The 8,353-nt window shown below is 43.0% G+C and overlaps 1 protein-coding gene and 1 pseudogene across 1 annotated transcript in view; one reads left to right on the top strand and one right to left on the bottom strand.

The window, feature by feature from the left end:
- The first annotated feature begins 825 nt into the window (after window positions 1-825).
- Window positions 826-8,353, top strand: part of FKBP15 (FKBP prolyl isomerase family member 15) — a 54,341-nt gene continuing 46,813 nt past the window's right edge. The window contains exons 1-3 of the mRNA XM_045296591.1: window positions 826-936; window positions 7,171-7,255; window positions 7,762-7,831. The gene's annotated coding sequence lies outside the window, so the exon portion shown is untranslated. The remainder of the gene's footprint in view (window positions 937-7,170; window positions 7,256-7,761; window positions 7,832-8,353) is intronic.
- Window positions 5,693-6,372, bottom strand: LOC101641144 (annotated as a pseudogene).

Raw genomic sequence — 8,353 nt, 5'->3', positions numbered from 1 at the left:
CCCACCTTCTTGTAGGTTTCTCCACGGAAGCCAAGAGAAGAATGTATTTGGATAACAAATTAGGTGACAGTATGAAGAAGGTGATATGGAGGTCAAATAAAAGAAGGAGTGCTAAACTGGGTTTAGTAACGGGTTGTTGGAGACCTTAGCAAGAACTAAGTCAGTGGAACGGTGGGGGCATAAGAAGCCATTAAGGAAGTGATAAAAAGAATGGTCCTGCCTGTTAGATGAATTGATTGAAGGGCTCGTGTTTGATGAGTAAGGGTGGAGTGTAGTTTTAGCTCCATGCAACAAACTAAAAAATAGCAGCGGGGAGAGTAATCAGCAGGAATGCCTAGAAACTGAATACCTCAAGGCAAAAATTTAGAGCTTGAAGACATCATAGAAAGCATTTGGGCCAATCACTTCAGTTTGCAGGTAGAGAAATTTGAGATCTAGAAAGAAGAAATTCTTTGATGTCCTGTGATGGACAGGGTCAGCTGATGATGTTCGCATCAGAAATGCAGCCTTGGTTGCAAAGACACTTGGCTTCCCACTTGTAGTATTGAAGGGTACAATATACATTCAAGGATGTCTTGGTGAGGTTCAAGGTTAGAGGTGAGCAGCTTTTATTGTGACTCAAGTATGTCTAAATAAATCTCTTGTCCAAGGCCTCAAGTAGAAAGAAAATGTTTAGGAAATGACGATGACAACATATGTACAAGTGTGCTTAATACAATTGAATTATAGATTGTTATATGACCTGTAAGATCCCCCCAATAAAATGATTGATAAAAAAAAAAAAAGAAAGAAATCTCTTGAACTCTCCTTCTTTTAACAGTGCCAGATTGGCCTCTCTCTTTGGACTGGATCAGACAGCTGCTGGCCATGGAAATGAGTTCTTCCAGTATACCGCCCCAAAGCAGCCTAAGAAAGGCCAGACAACAGCTGCAACAGGTGAGTTAATTGTGCATTAGGTTTGTGTCTTAACAGGTTAGTTGAATGAAAGGAGAGAAAGGGAGACTCACATTTTTAAAATGCCCATTCTGTGTCAGTCGTACGTTAAGTTTTTCCATCGGTTGGCTTATTATCACAGCAGTTTTGAGAAATAGGTGATGAGACGGCCCCCGGTTTTAGAGGCTGAGAGAGGTTGAGCAAAGTGATCAAGTTAACATAGCTAGCAAGTGACAGAATTGAATTGTGAACCCTGAATTGTGAATTGTGACTGACTCCAAAACTTCTATTCCTTCCTCTATCTATACTTCGCTAACTTTGTGCATGAACTTAATAGTAGAAGAGGAACAACTAGCAGTAATAGCCCTGAGCACACAGGAAGCAAGGACATTAATTAAATATTTGCTGATTAAATATAAAACCACTGAGTGCCTTTTACATGCTAGGCCCAATGCTGACATTGGGGATATTGTCAGATATTTAGAGTGGAGTAATTGTGACAGATACCATATGGCCCATAATGCTTAAAATATTTTTGGTCTGGTCGTTTACCAAAAATACTAATACTTGCAATAAATATTGTGCCTGCCACTTTTACTAACTTTTCTTAGGTTTTTGGCTCTATTCTCCACGCTGTAACCTGCAGACTTTCAATGAGCTATATGTAACTTTATGTTTTCCCAGGTGCATTTCTTCATCAGTGGGGTGCTTCTGAATTTATTTAAAGTGGTTCAGTTAATGGGTGTGGAGAAAAATTAATAACTTCAGTTACTATCCATTGCCATCACTTGTTTTTCTTGTCAGAAAACAACCAAAACAAAATGAAACTCACTGCCATTGAGTCAGTGCTGATGCATAGTGACACTACAGGACAGGGTAGTACTGCCCCTGTGAATCTGGGGGCTATGGTAGTAGAAAGTCCCGTCTTTCTCCCTGGGAGCATCTGTCTATCATTGCCATAGGTTTCCCCTTTCTCCTCCACCTTTCCCTAGCCTCATGTTATCGTTACATCCATTATTGGTCCTGAGGGGTTTATCTGTCCTGGATTCTGTGTGTCGAGAGCTCTTATCTGTTCCTGTGTACATGCTCTGGTCTAGCCAGATTTATAAGGAAGAACTGGGGTCATGGTAGTTGGGGGCGGGGGGGAGCAGATTTTGGGTCTCCACTCCACCCCCCCTCGTTTGCATCAATAATGATTTTTTATTTTGGGTCTTCTGATGCCTGATAACCTGATCCTCTTGACACCTTGTGATCACACAGGCTGGTGTGCTCCTTCCATGTGGGCTTTGTTGCTTCCCTGCTAGATGGCTGCTTGTTTAACTTCAAGCAAGGCTCCAGGTGCTATATTTTCACTATCAGCTTTCTTCACCACATTTGCTTATGCACCCATTTTGTCTTTAGCAATCTTGTTGGGAAGTTGAGCATCACAAGATGCCATATCACTAGAACAAAGTGTTCTTACGTTGAGGAAATACTTGAGTAGAGTCCCAATGTCTGTCTGCTACTTTGATATTTAACATATAAATATATGTACATAGACCTGTATCCCTATTGTTATGTACTAATATATTTACATATGTACATGCCTATATTTATCACTATAAATTTATTTTGCCCCCTAGTTTTTCTGTTACCTTTTACTTTCCTTCTGTCCCACTATCATGTTTGACCTTCATTTGGCTCTCTGTAATTCCTCTCGGCTACATTGCACTTGATCAAACCCTATCAGGCCTTCTACACACTCCTTGCCATCGATTTTAGATCTTTTGTTGTTCCCGTGACCCTGGGTTTATTGGCTCCCCCTCCCTTTTCCCCACCTACCTGTCCCCAGCTCCCTCACTCCCACCCTACCCCCACACCAATGGTCTGTTTTCTCCTCAGAATTGTTTATCTTGCCTGTCTTACTTAGATAGACATGAAAGAAAAAAGGGCCTATAAATAGTTTCAGGTCTGTCTGCTGACCCTTATGTATGCTTTCCGATTGAGTCTGATGAGGGGCCCAGCCCTGCGCTCCGAGTCTGAAGTCTATTTTGGGATTCCTCAGGGACTTCGTGCTTTGCTCCCTTCGTGTTTCGCCCCAGTGTGTGGGGTCAGACCAGGTACAGTTCCTGCACTGTGTCTAGTGCTATCCCCTATAGCACTTTGGGTCAGTGGGGGGACATCGTTTTTCATGGTGGGGCTGGCCCTACAGTCCTCTTTGTGCTTTGGCTGCCCCAAGCAGGAGTGTTGTCCTCGAGGCTTGGTGGGCCAGGATATGGTTCTCTCTCTCTCTCTCTCTCTCTCTCATTCTCTCTCTCTCTTTTAGTTTGCTCCTATGTGGTCTGGGAAGACCCACTTCTCTCCCTGGGCTGTATCTTCAGTGCTGTCCTCTGTAGTGCAATCTTCTGGGGAGGGGATCAGCATAGCTGGGATGCGGACTGGCCCCTCAGACCTCTCTGTTAGTTTGCTGCTTCATGACAGGATGTTGCCCTCAAGGCTTGGCGCACCAGGTTGAGGTCCGGTCCCTTTCCCTTTCCTGTGGAGACATAAACAATACCCTCCCCGGGAGTGGGTTAGTGGGTGGCATAGTTATTTATTTTTTTTGCATAGTTCTTAATATAAAAACAGGGCCACTAGCTAGAGATATCCAAAACCTAAAGATAATGTTTCTAACAAAACCAACTGGAAAGTATCTTTATAAACCCCGAAATACAAGCATACACCTCAACATGCCCAATGGAAGTCTAGCAGGTTAACCTGAAATTGGAAGGGGTTTTGTCCACTTTAGTTGTAGGTGGTGTAAGAATTGATGGTGCTATCTATAGGACTGAGAGGAGTCATCCTCACATGAGCTTTTGAAAGTCGCCCATTTGGATGACCCTCTGGGATAGGGCTCCCTACTCAAAAGAACCTGCTGGGAGTGGAATTAAAATTGAGGAGGATAGGGACATTCGAGGCAAAGGAAAGATCCATTCCAAATAAAAGTGGGCCTCCCTATGGGAAGGAAGGCAAGATAATTTTTAACTCTATGTAACAACAACAGAGGAGACACCTCTGTGATGTTAGAAAAGCCACCTGCCCCGTGCTTCCTTCTCAGAAATAAGTAGCCAATAGGGGGCGGACTCAGGAAAGAATGAGGAAGGAAAGGAAAACTTATTTCAGATTGAAGGCTAAATCAGAAGAAACACAGGAATAAACAAACATAACCTATTTTGCCTCAATATTCTTAATAAAAGTTAAAAGGAAAACAAATTTTAAGTTAAAAGGAAGAATTTTTCAAGGATAAAAGATGAATAGGCAATAAAAGGAATTCAAGAGAAAGTGACAAGTATTAAAGATAGCAAAGTCAGTATATTGCTAATAAAGGAGGTTTTTTGAAGAAGAAGAAAACGAAAGCAGAGGGAAAAAAGAACAAATACTAAAATTAAAATTCAAGAAAGCTCTGTGGGAAAAATTGTTGACGTTACATATTGAAAAAAATCCTCATGAATGGGATATTTAGGAATCTGAACAGTACTGGTTTTGGAGGAATGCCAAGTTAATAAGAAAGAAGAAGCTCACATGGTTGTGGGCATCTGACCCAATTATCCCACTGGCATCGAGCTAGCTTGCTGATGTCCATGGGTCTGGCAGGGAGATACTGGGCTGAGTACACAGGGAAAGGCTGAATTAGCCTGGAGGAGGATGCTAGGCTGACCTTGTGGAGACATTGGGGCGTTTGTTTGTTTGTTTGTTTGTTTGTTTTTAGTGTTTCAGAGTTGTTCTCATCACTCTGGTCTCAGTACTTTTTTATCCTGGTGTCGATGGCTTCTCCAGAGAAAAGGTCTGTGATAGTATTACATAAAACTGACTGAATAAAAACCATCTTGTGATTTTTACAAAACAAGGAAAATTTGAACACCTTACTGAGAAAGCAAGCAAATGACATGTATAGGCAATTCAGTAAAAAATTACAGATGGCTAATGCAAAACTAGTATAAACGTTGCAAATCTGCCTCTCTCAGGAAAGGCAAGCAACAGTGAGACGGCACTCCTCTCTCTTTACTGAGATATCAAGTTGGTAACGATTTAAAAGATGTGTCCCTCTGTTGGCAAGGGTGCAGAACTTGTATGCTCACTACCCGTGGGTATGAGTGGCAGTTTTGAAGGGCATTTGGGCAGGATGTAACAAAACCTTAATTTTTTTTTTTAAGTAACACAAATTAGAGATAGACAGGATTCTATGTAGGCATTCAAGAGCATTTTAAAGACAATTTTATCCTTGTTTTAGGGACTGTTCTGAAGTTTTTAGGGAAATGCTTACAATATATCAGGCGAGAAAATGAGGTTGTCAAATCCTATCATTAAATTTTATTTTTTAAAAGATAAGAAAAGTCAAGCGGTCAGGTTTATGTGTACAGAAAAAAAGACTGGGAATAAATACATAAAATTATCAGCATTGTTTATTTTTGGATAGTGGTATTACCAGCCTGCTTTTTCCCCTTAATGCTTTTTCTTTTTTTGTTTGTTTGTTTTGTTTTGTTTTTTCCTCAGACAACTTTTATTGCTCCAGAAAAGGGAGGAGAAGGAGCCTGGGGACACCACAGGTTACACACTCAGGTGCTAACCTGAAAACTCAGCCGGTTCAAACCCACCAGCTCCCCCAAGGGAGAAAGATGGGGCAGTCAGTTTCCATAAAGATTGACTGCTTCAGAAACCCAGGGGAGCAGTTCTGCCCTCTTCGAAGGGGGTCCCTTCAAATGGGAAGTGTCTTGACAGCAGTGGCTGATGGTGGGCCAGGAAAGGCTGGCAGGCGGCCCCCACGCCCACCCAAGGCTCCCACGGCCCTCACTGTTTCCCATTGCCGTTGATGGGGAGGTTGGCGTGCTCGGGAGAGGCCAGGAAGGCCTTGAGCTTGGGCCGGGCGCTGAGCCGTGCCACGTAGGCGGAGAGCAGGTGGAAGGCGTCCAGGCAGCTGGGAGCCAGCACTTAGTGGATCAGCAGCAGGTCCAGCAGGTTGTAGTCGGCAAAGGAGATCTGGTCGCCCACGATAAAGGCTTGGCCCCCTTTGTTCTGGGTCAGCAGGGTCTCAAAGGGCTTCAGGTGCCCAGGTAGTGCCTTCAGGTAATCTTCCTTGCCAGCCTCGTAGTTGGTTTAGATGAAGGAGCCGTATTTACAGCGCAGTTCCTCCACGCCGTCATTCACCACGTCCACCAGTGCCGCCTCCCGAGGGTCCTTCCGGTAGAGGCCCAGGGAGCGACCCAGGTGCCGCAGGATGGCGTTGGACTGGTACAAGCTGAGGTCCCTGTCCTGGAATTTGGGGAGCTGCCTGTACAGATAAGAGGCCTTGAGCGGTCCCTGCATCCAAGTCTCCTTGGTCACCACCTCCTCCTTCCAGCTCTGGCCCTGGTCAGCCAGCAGCATGCGCATGGCCTCGCAGCGCCCTCGAACGGGGAAGTAGACGATGGTGTAGGGTGGCATGCTGGCGACGCAGGCGATGGTGGAGCTGGGCCTCCCCTTAATGCTTTTCATGAACTGTTCTGTAGCGTACATAACATTCATGAGGGGCATGAAAGCATGGTGGAATTGTGTCAATAGAAAAGACAAATCCAAGCAGAAAATGTTTGAAAATAAGTTGTTGTTTGCCCTGTTCACGCCAATGTTATCTCACTACTTTTCTGTCAACACACATACATAGTAAGTGTAGGTATGTGATTCGCTCGAAATGTCTTGCTTCAAAATATTAGTGTTGTTTTAATGTGCTTGACACAATGGATGTATGTATGGATTGTGATAAGAGTTGTACGAGCCCCCAGTAGAATGATTAAAAAGAAAAAAGCATTAGTGTTGTTTTACAGTACTTTGTGGAGTTAAATAATGGATGTGATTTAAATATCAGATCATAAATTTCCAGTCCCATGTATAAGGGAAGTAGGAGGAATAACTTTATCTTCCTTTATTAGAGCTGAGAAAATATTAGAAAGAGAAAAGAAACTAAATGGATGATGACTTTACTTTCTAGACAATGGTTGTTGTCTAGGCCAAAGATTCTTTATTTTAACGTATGTGGAATCATGGGTTCTAGTCCTAGACTTGCTCTTGTCATTTAAGCCACTTGGCTGCTTAGAACTTCGTTTCCTCATGCTCAGATTGGGTCAGCATCATGAAAGCATATGCCTTCATTGTGAGGGGTAAAGAAGGGATTTAAAAAGCCTAAAGGTCAAAAATCAGTTTCGAGCAATAAATGAATGACAACTTTGTTTTCTTCTCTGTTTTCAGGAAACCAGGCAGCACAGAAAACGGCACCAGCTACAACAGGCACCTCCACAGTACTGGTTGCAACAGCAGTCCATGCGTATAGATAGTGAGTAGCTGAGAAGGAATGTCTTCTGAAGATAGGTTGGGGTTTCAAGCTAATATCTTTCTTTAGTAAGCCTCTTATCATTGCAGAATGGCTACTTAGCTTTCTGTCAACAAAGCGTCAGTAAGGCTTTTTAACATTTCATTTGGAGATTCCTGTACCTAAGACTTACAGAGTTATTATCTTGCCTGTCTCCTTGGGGAAGTGCTTGTATCTCAATAACTGCCTGTGTAAGTGCTCATATGAGTGTTTGTAAGTGCTCAGTCTTTCCAATCAGATATTGTGAATAGTAGATACTTAGAGTGTAAAGAAAAAGTGTAAGAGCTTTAAATCATAAACTGTTCATGTCTGACCCTTTCTAGAAACAGAAAGACTAGATTCCCCGCTTCTCCAAAAGTCATTGAGCTGACTCTGTCACAGTGACCTTCCCCACTTCCAGGTGTCAGAAAGAAAGCTGGTCCTGCATAGTGCAAGGAAGGACTAAGACTGTGCTTTCCTTGCCTCTCCAGCATAAATGGCCAATATGTGAAGCAGGGCAAATTTGGTGCTGCAGTCCTGGGGAATCACACAGCCAGAGAGGTGAGTGCCTCACACTGCATGTGTACTCCAGTATGAATTAGCTCCTGTCTTCTGTGTGTGCCCGTCCCTTTGCATATCAGGCCTAGGATGGTTGTGGGTATTAAATATGATTATATAGGATGTGAATAGAATACTCATAGAAGCACTATTTGTAATAACTCCTAACTGAAAACAATGCAAATGCTCATAAGCAAGAGAAAAGAATAGTAGATTGTGGCATGTCCATGTAATAGAATACTATATAGCAATAAAAAGGACAAAGGACTGGTACATGAAACAAGGATGAATCACACACATAACACTGACTAACAGAAGCAAGACACACTATAGGATCCCACTATATACAGGTTGAAAATAGCAAGCCTCAGCAGTGATAGAAGTCCGAAAAGTGGTTACTTGAGGGTGAGGTTTACTGACTACGAAGGAGCACAGAGGAATCTTCTGGGGTGTTGCATTGTTTTTTTAATCTAGGTGGTGACCATGTGGCTATACGTCTGTGTATACATATGTGTATATGTAGGT

The sequence above is a fragment of the Echinops telfairi genome, unplaced genomic scaffold (genome assembly GCF_000313985.2).
Source record: "Echinops telfairi isolate 266 unplaced genomic scaffold, ASM31398v2 ScPeMD7_7410;HRSCAF=8448, whole genome shotgun sequence".
NCBI classification, from domain to species: domain Eukaryota; kingdom Metazoa; phylum Chordata; class Mammalia; order Afrosoricida; family Tenrecidae; genus Echinops; species Echinops telfairi.
The sequence above is the reverse complement of the archived record's forward strand: the minus strand, read 5'-3'. Positions and strand labels throughout refer to the sequence as shown.